Source organism: Cotesia glomerata, linkage group LG2 (genome assembly GCF_020080835.1).
Source record: "Cotesia glomerata isolate CgM1 linkage group LG2, MPM_Cglom_v2.3, whole genome shotgun sequence".
Classification (NCBI taxonomy): domain Eukaryota; kingdom Metazoa; phylum Arthropoda; class Insecta; order Hymenoptera; family Braconidae; genus Cotesia; species Cotesia glomerata.
This window is the reverse complement of record NC_058159.1, coordinates 15,419,141-15,427,923: the sequence shown is the minus strand read 5'-3', so window position 1 is coordinate 15,427,923 and position 8,783 is coordinate 15,419,141. Positions and strand designations below refer to the sequence as shown.

General features: G+C 38.9%; 1 long non-coding RNA gene across 2 annotated transcripts; it reads left to right on the top strand.

Moving 5' to 3' along the window:
• Positions 1–496: 496 nt before the first annotated feature.
• On the top strand, positions 497–1,899 carry LOC123259135. 2 transcript variants are annotated; one of them, XR_006508183.1, is made up of 4 exons: positions 497–1,405; positions 1,465–1,596; positions 1,660–1,758; positions 1,823–1,899. It is a non-coding gene; the product is annotated as an uncharacterized LOC123259135 (long non-coding RNA). The 2 variants fall into 2 exon arrangements; XR_006508182.1 differs by having other exon boundaries at positions 1,660–1,894.
• Positions 1,900–8,783: the final 6,884 nt, after the last annotated feature.

Sequence of the window (8,783 nt, the reverse complement as noted above, 5' to 3'; positions counted from 1 at the left end):
TCGTATACTATTATTATTTTTTTTTTTTTTTTTTTTTTTTTTTTTTATTAAATAAATAAAAAGGATTTGAAAGAGAAAAAAAATTTCTTAGAATCGCCTCCAAATCGCCTTTTGTTTTTCAAAAGAGACAAAAGAGTTCTTTACTGTTAATTAATGTGTTTTATCTTAACTGAATTAAGTGAAGTAAGTGTATATATGAATATTATAAAAAGTATATATATATATATATACCCATCGTACGTTTCTTAACACTTAGAAAGTATACTCAGTACTTATGTGTATATCTATATATGTTTTTATAGCGATACTTTCTTTTATAAGGTTACAATTAAATTCATACTAATGTTAATTTTCAACAAGATTTGCAATCAGGAAATTTTCTAAGCTACAATTTTGAATTCTTATCGTTGTCTTGAAAAAAAATCAATATTTTAGGACTTATAGCCGATTTATAATCTCATGATTTTACATTTTCGATATGTTAATAATACTTCCTAAGTTTCTATATCTCCTAAGATATTGAAGATAGTCCTACAGTATAAAAACATTATTCATAGGAAATTTCCTAAGCTGCAATTTCGGATTCTTATAAATTTCTGAAAGATTTATATTTTAGGAGTTACCGTCATTTTTGCATTTATATTTTTATATTACGTATTCCCTATACTAAATTTTATTCGTTCACTACTTAGTTGCAGCTGCACGGCTTATCTCATTTTGATAAGCTCCGATTTCTTCCACAGCGTCTCAACTCCTCAGTTGCCCCATGGATGCTAAATGGTAATTGCCTTTATGTTCTCAGTTTTTCTTATTCCTAAATTCCTTTGTTTCTCAGTTTTTTTCTTGACTTTATGTCAAAATCTTGTGAAACTGACGTGTTTATTATTTTTTTTTTTTTATCTTGTGAAAAAAAAATTGTGGAAACAGTCGTATAATTGTGCTAGACGTGTTTAAGTGGAGTTGACAATTCTGACGTGTGATTTGTGTAAAGGTGTGATATTTAACGTACATTATTTTTATGAAAAAAAAATTTTTTTTTTGAAAATTTTCAAAATCACGCCATTAATTATTGAAGGTAATTAAATGAAGTTTAAGATAAATTTGATATCTTTTATCCATCTTTTACGTCTGGAAAATTATTTTCATAAAATATACGAAATTCGAAAAAATTTTTTTTTGAAATGGAAAAAATTTTCAAACACCCCCAATTCGCAACCTAACCGGCCGATTTTGCTCATATTCGAACTAATGAAACATATTATGACAAAATTTTCTCAAAATTTCAACATAAGACCGGCTACAATAGATAGATTCCCACGTAAATCTACCTATATTCTCGACGACTGGTTCGTGGTTTTCTGCCGTTTTCGTTGTTCCTGTCGTTGATGCTCCGTTGCCGTCACTGGTGAGTTATTTCCTTTAACTTGTTTTCGCATTTAATTTCTACATTAATAGAATTTCCAGGTTGATTGCTCTGATGTGGCTCGATTGCTGGTTCTCGTTACTGCGGCTGTCACTATTTCTTGGATGTTGTTGCCGTACCCGTCGCTTGCATCTGATATTGTTGCTCCTGTTTTTAATTTACTGTGATCTATGGTGAGTTTTTTTCCATATTCCCTTTTTATACTTCGTTTACTATATTGTTTTACATTTTTCCAGGTGAATTATTTTGCTGAGTGATTGTTTCCCGTCCTGCTTGGTGATGTCTCTGCTGTTGGTGGTGTCATTATTGATCTAAGTGATTTGCATCCTTAGACGGTGAGTTCATTTCTTTCGTCCTATTTTTATATTCATGTGTTTCATTGATTACATGTTTTTCCAGGTTTTATTTCCTCACTTGGCTGGATGGTGTCTCGATGTTGCCGTTTTCCTGATTTTCTTCGTACCCGCTGCTGCTGCTGCTGCTGGTGATGGGCCGTTCCAACCGTTAGGGCGCGGTAGTGATGCCCTGACGTAAGAGCATTATTTTTGCTCACGTGTGGTATCTACCACACAACCTTATCGTATCCTTTATTTATTATTATTATTATTATTATTTTTATTAGTCTTATTTCCTCTACCTAATATTTCTCTCTCTTTTTTTTTGAAACAACGTTCGTTTATGGGTCAGTGGGGATTCTCGCTCTTAAATTAGTAATTTACAACATATTACTATTTTAAAGTCAGGTCCCAATTGCTGGTCCTTATGAACTATTTTATAACTTACGCCTACTATTAGTGCTTCCAAATTATTTTAATACAAAATCTGAATTATTTTTAACCTCTCTTTTTATTCCCCCTTTTTTTTTTTGTACTCAGTCGTTGTTTTCCCCTACCGTACCGAAATTTCCCACGCATATATGTCAATGTGTACATACATATGTGAGTACTTTTCTAAATCGATCTTTTCCACCCTATTCTGGAAGGAATTACACTCCCGATTGCGTTAGTTAACATAGTTTTGTTTAGTATAAGCTTTAAGCGTTGTTATTGTTTTATAAATGATAGAATTACCGGCCGGATTTTGAGATGAAAGAGTGAAAAATAGAAGATAGTATATGCGAAGGGTAGTATTTCTAGTTAACATGCTGTATTATTATAGTTTGGTTATGTAATTATCTTCCAGTAGGCAAAAAATTATAAATATATTTAACACTATATTCTTTACTAAATTCTATGATCCCGTGCTAAAATCTATAATATAAAGATTCAATAATAATTATCTGATTACGTCACCTATATGGTTACTTCGCGTATCGTTTCATGCCCTGGTATTGTTGGTTTTGTTGGTATTTTCGTCTCCATTTATTCTTCTTCCGTAGTTGAGATGTTTTCGGGTCCATAATTTTTACCAAGTCCTCTATTTCCAAATAGCTCATGACTCTGTCTAGTTCATGTCCTTGCAGATGACGTAGAAACTTGACTTTCTCTAATTCTTCTTTTACGGTGTCGGTCATCTTCTTCCTTCGTAATGCCCGTTTCACTTTCTCTCTCAGCTCTTCTTTGAAGTAGTCGGTGTGTCTCAGTTTTTCCTCTAGAATGCTCCCGAACTCCGCGCATCTACAATAGATACTCATCTGCTTCTCTGAAGCCCTCCAGACGTCGAACAGGGTTATCGACTGTCTTGTTGTAGATACGCTCTTCATAATCTCTATTTCATTCAGTACTATGGTTTCGTATTCTTCGTATTTTTCCTCGACGCATGCTATTTCTGATTTCAATTCCTCCGCTATCTCTTTACCTCCTGCTCGTAACTTCAAAAGCCAACATTTGATTAGGTCACATACTTGTACTTGGCCGCGAGTTGCGTGGTTCCATGTGTTTTTTGGAATACCAGGGTCGTAATCCCTTGGCATGTCAGCTACTTCTCTGTGATACTTGCTGAATTGCGGAACGTACCTCCCTCTTTTTGTCTTTGCGTTGATATCTGCTCCGTTGATTAGCAACATTCTAGTTATTTCCTCGTATCCTCTATGTGCGGCCATGTGTAATGCCGTAATGCCCTCTTCTGTAGTGCGTTGGTTCATTTTTGCTCCAAAGGTTAGCAAAATTTTTACAATATTGACGAGAGTTGTGTATTCACTGCTCCAGTCATTTCTCATTGCGTGGACGTAGTCTACTCGTTTGTTAAGGACCATCATCAATGGCGTCATTCCTTGGTTATCAGTGTGATTAACTCCAGCGCCCATCCGAAGTAGTTTATCCACTTTTCCCTTTTGTCTTCCTTCTACTGCGTAGAATAATGCTGTTCTTCCATTGTCGTCTTCTAGGTTGATTGTTGAGCCTTCCTCCAGCAGGACGTTGAATAAGTCCCATATACCTTGCTTTGCGGCTAGATGGATTGCTGCTTGACCTTCTCTATTTTTTGCTGATAAATCCACCCCTTGTCGGATCATGTGGTATAACATTCTTCTGCTCGTGACTCTTACGCGTCTTGATCCAAAATCTCTGTCTATTATTAATTCGTGTATTGGTCGGTTACCACTGTCATCATTGTCGGCATCCAGTCGTGCTCCTCGATGTATAAGAAGCCAGGCTTCCTCCATCATTTCTCGGCCTAGGGCTCTACACAAGGGCACTGTTGAATTTTTTGATCTGCTTCATCTATTTTGGCTCCTAATCTGATTAATTCTCTCACTGATACCCGTCTTCCTCTTGTTAAAGCTTTCCCCAGGAGTGTGTATCCCTGGTTCCATTCTGGCACATATCCTAGGCCGTAGTCCTGCACGATATTGATTATTCCTATGACGTCCTCGTCCATGACCGCCGTGATCATCTTCCTGTTTAATTCTTTAATATCCATGGCTTCTCGTATTTTCTTCTTAGTATCTGTTAACATATAATTTCGCGTTTTTGTTTAACAATGGGGATGGGAGGTTATATCATCCTCATGCAGAGCTTATATTTAATAGTAAGTCTTCAGATTCGGAGTCTGGAGCTGTCTGTGTCAGTTTGATTTTGTCCTGGTGTACCACTCGAAGTTTGCCTCTTATGTTTATTTCGACGTTATTGTTTTCACAAACCCTAGTTATTTCATATGGGCCCTCGTAATGGTATTTCATCTTGTCTGTCCGCGGTTCTTTTAATAACCACACTTTCATACCTACTTCGAAGACCCTTTCTGTTGCGTTGCGGTCGTAATATTCTTTTGATTTCCTTTTTGCATTTTCTAAATTAGTCCTCGCCAGTCTTTGGGTTGTTTCTAGTATTTCCACTAGGTTCGTCAAATAGTCATGGTAAGTTTTACCAGCCGTATCTGCTCCTAATGAAAATTCTGATGGTATGCTTGCAGTTCGTCCAAATACTAGTTCGTGGGGTGTGTAATTGGTTGCTTCATGAACTGACGTGTTATATGAGAACATTGCAAAGTCCAACCAGTCGTCCCACTCTCTATTTTGGTCGATGAAGGTTCTCAGGTACTCTGTTAACGAATGATGACTCCTCTCAATGGAACCGTTGCTTTGCGGGTGGTATGCGGTTGTATTAAGATGTCTGATTTTAAATAATTTACACAGGCTTTGCATCGTTTCACTCATGAAGTTCGTTCCTTTATCCGTTAAGATTGCTCGTGGTGCTCCAAACAGACAGATGACTTTTTCCGCTAACGCCTTTGCAACATCTCCAGCCTCTTGGTGTTTCAGCGGAATGGCAATGGCGAACTTTGTTAATAGATCCTGCACTGTTAATATGTATCTATAACCTCGTCTGGTTAATTCTCGTGGCCCATAGATGTCCATAGATATTTTCTCGAAGGCTGTCTCCGGAGTATCCGTGATGACCATAGGTTTCTTTGGTTTTACACGTACCAGTTTCCGTTGTTGGCAAATAAAACAGGTCTTGATGTAGTCCCTCACATCCTGCTGCATAGTCCTCCAGTAGAATTGGCTTCTTATACGTCGATACGTCTTCGTCATGCCCTTGTGTCCTCCTACAGCCGATGTATGGTGGTCCCTTATTAGTGATCTTCTATTGGTGGCTTTCGGCACTTCTAATTTTCCGCTGCATAGAATTATTTTTATTTCCGTATTTGAAAATGTTTCCTTCAATCTTGATACGTAGTATGCTTGTATTGTTTTGCTGAGTAACTCGATCCCTGTAGGCATTCGTAGGGTTTTGCATTGTTTTTGTTCTGCCAACTGTTTCAACGATGCCACGACCATGTCCAGCACTTCTTCATCTGTTCTACCGATAGCATTGGATGCATATATCATTCCGAACCCCCATCTTTTCCTTTTATTTATCATTAATACATCCCCTTTTTCTAGATTATCTTCTTGTATATTTCCCATATTTATCCACTTCATTTCCAAGAGTATATCGACTAAGTCCGAATTTATCTCTCCACTGGCAGGTAGGAAGAATACAAAGTTGTCGTTGACATCTGTTACATGCTGCCTGGTGTATTTTACATTTGATTCTTCTTCTGGATCGGTGGAGTATCCTTCTGGCACGCTTAACTCGCGATGCATTGGATTTACGGTGTCGCTGTCGTCTGTACTCCTTGTTCCGGGATTTTCCGTTAATAACTGCCCCCATAGGTCATCCCGATTCTCTACTTCCTTGTCCTGCGTTCCAGATCCTATTACTTCATCGTCGCTTTCGTTAATCACTGCATCTTTTCGTTCTGATGGCTGGAGCCTGCCTCCTTGTGTTTCCGGTGCCGAATCCGTATCTTTGTCACTTTCCGAATCTTCTAGTGACTCTTTCCTTCTGCTTTTACTTGCAGCATCTTTACTTCTTGTTTGATATTCTCGCTGATTACGATTATTTCCTGATTCCAGCCTTGGTGTTGACTTGGGTTTATTTTTGCTTCCTTTTGGACGTCCCCTTTTCCTTTTTTCCATTTGCATTCCCGAGGGTCCCGCCACTGCTGATGTCAACTCCATATCTACGTGGGATTCTTTTTCGAATTCGGAGTCGAATGTCGAATCGTCACTGGACTGCTCCATTCCTTTTGGCATTCGTTTTTTCCTACGTGCTCTTTTCCTTGGACCGCCCTGCTCCGTTGATGATGTTGCTGTATTTTCTTTCCTTCCTCTTTTTGCCATGTCTACTTCTGCTAACGGTAGGAGCTGACCATTTTCATCTCGTACTGGGTTCCTGGAGAGCGCGTCTGCATTTGAGTTGCTCTTACCTGAACGGTGTACAATTGTATAGTTATATTCTTCCAATCGATCGACCCATCGTCGTAGATGTTCACCAGGCCTTTTCGTTGATTTCAGCCACGCTAATGGTTGGTGGTCAGTGACTAAGGTGAAATTCCTGCCATAGATGTACGGCCTAAATGTTTCTATAGCGTACATTATTGCCAGTAGTTCCTTCTTCGTGACATTATAATTTCGCTCGGCTGATGACATTGCTCTTGAGGCGTAACTTATTGCTCTATCTTCTCCAAGTTTACCCTGACTTAATATTGCTCCCACTGCATATTCTGACGCATCTGTCGTGACTATGAAAGGTTTTTCGAAATCGGGATATTGCAATGTAACTCCTTCGCATAACTCTTTTTTCAATGTTTTGAATGCATTATCCTGGGCCTCTTCCCATACAAAGGGCGTGTCTTTTTTGAGCAGGTCCGTTAATGGTTTGGCCTTTCCTGCAAAATTCTTGATGAATCTTCTGTAATAGCCGGCTAATCCCAGGAATTCTCGGATTTTCTTTTCGTTTGTTGGCCTTTTGAACCTCTCCGCAGCTTCCACCTTCGTTGGATTTGGTCTGACTCCATCTGCGCTGATAATGTGCCCCAGATATGTAACTTCTCGACGTAGAAATTCACACTTTGATGGTTTTAGCTTCAATCCTACTTTCTTCAATCTGTCAGCAAACTTTTCGTATTTCTGGCGGTGTTCCTCCAGCGATCTTCCATATATTACTCCATCGTCCATGTATACGAATAATAACTCCCCCTGTAAGCCTGATAACACGCACTCCATGGTACCCTGGAATGTTGGTGGAGCTCCTTTAAGTCCCATTGCCATTCTTTTATAATGATAGTGACCCATTGGAACCGAGAATGCTGTTTTATGTTTATCTTCTTCTGCCAATGGAATCTGATGAAATCCTGAGTCGAGATCGAAGACCGAAAAATACGTAGCGCCACCAAGTTGGTCAAGTATGTCTCGAATATCAGGTAGCGGGTATGAGTTCGGAATTGTTTTGTCATTTAATTTGCGAAAATCTATCACCAGCCTCCAATTTTTTGATCCGTCGGGTTTTGGTTTCTTGGGCACAATCCATACAGGCGAACTATATGGTGAATCGGAAGGTTCGATTATATCGGCATCCAGCATGCCTTGTATTTGTGATTTTAGTTCGTTTTTTAAATTATGAGGCATTCGGTATTGTTTAACATTTATTGGGATATCGTCAGTCGTCCGTATTCTGTGTGGTGGTACTTTTGCTGCTTGAAGTTTCTCCCCAGGTAGTATGTATATGTCAGGCTCGTACCAAATATTTTGACGTACCATTTCTAATTCTTCCTCCCCAAGGTGTTCTGTTGGTATAATCTCAAGTATTTTGTCTGCTCGTTCTTGCCTCGTCTCCTCATTCGCACCTTCCTCGTAAACGCTATGTATCGTTGCTTCGTTTAATTTCTCTTCAAATTTTCCAACCTCCAGGTACGGCACTGTAAATATGTGTTCCTCATCTGTTGTGTTGTAAGCATACATGCATGCTACCCCGTTGTTGACAGCCACGACTGCATCTCCCAGATAAACGCCAGGTGCTATGTCGCATCGCGGAATGTACCCCTCTTTTTCAGCATTGATCACCTTGACATGTACCAGATGCGCGCATCTCCTAAGTATTCTGATGATCTCTTCTTGGAATTTAAAGTTTTTATTGCCAAGAGTTAAATTTTTGTTTTTGAAGTCGATCTTCACTTCTTGCTCTCCCAAGAAGGGTAACCCCAGGATTCCGTCTTCTTTTAGGTTGAATTCATCCCCTACGACATCGAAGATGGTTGTTCGGCCTTCGATTTCTAATTTTACCTGTCCTAAACTTATAACTGCTACTGATGTGATTCCTTAGAGTCTCGTTCTCTTTGATCGGTCGATTTTTGTCTCTGTTCCTAGCGTGCTGTCCCTAATAAGGTTTATTTCTGCCCCAGTGTCTATTAAAAATGTTGCTTTTCCACCCTTAACTTCCTTCGCATTGAATTTTATTTTTGTATGTATTTTCCCATATAGTTTAATATTTTTCTCTCTTAGCTTACGTTCGCTGTTTTCCGAGGTTTTTGAGTCGGCCGTTTCAGCGGGGGATATTGCTGCCCCGGCCTTCTCTAGTTTAAATGGCTTGTGTTATAC